Below are 706 nucleotides of genomic sequence, written 5' to 3'. Positions count from 1 at the left end.
AAATAAATATATATCTTTATCTCAAATGAAATTAATTGGTAATATATCACAACTTGATATGGCCTGATATCCTTAGAAACTAACCAGTGATGACTAATTACAAATATATCATTATTAATCTCCATGGGATATTACCACAGGTATTCTCCTCACTGATCTTCTGATCCACCTGTGATTGGCAGCTCTTTGGATCCTCTTCCAGTCTATCCTCACTGAGCAGCAGAGATTCAGACCAATCCTTATCTACATCTAACATTTTTGATCAAGGATGAATGCCGTAATATATTAAACCTGGTTTAAAAAGTGGAATAGTCACCAGTGGCTACACTGGAAACTGCAATACATGTCAGAATATAAGGGTGTTACACGTATGCAGAGATGTATGAAGGTAGTACAGTTGGAAGTGTTGTATAAACAAAACCCACTGAGTACCAAAGCTAAATCTTTGTAGGAAAGTTTATTAAGGATGTAACTTCTGTGGTTGAGGGTCAGGTCACATTTCTGACACCAGTTTCCGAAAGAGTAGACACTCAGTGAGCACCTTATTAGGTAGACCTGTACACCAGCTTGTTAATGGAAATATTAAATCAGCCAATCATGTGGTAGCAACTAAATGCTTAAAAACATGCAGATGTGGTCTAGATGATGTTCAGCTGTCAGAATGAGGAAGAAATGTGATCTAAGTGACTATGGAATGGTGGTGCCA

Source organism: Osmerus eperlanus, unplaced genomic scaffold (genome assembly GCF_963692335.1).
Source record: "Osmerus eperlanus unplaced genomic scaffold, fOsmEpe2.1 SCAFFOLD_454, whole genome shotgun sequence".
NCBI classification, from domain to species: Eukaryota; Metazoa; Chordata; class Actinopteri; order Osmeriformes; family Osmeridae; genus Osmerus; species Osmerus eperlanus.
This window is presented reverse-complemented; position numbering follows the sequence as displayed.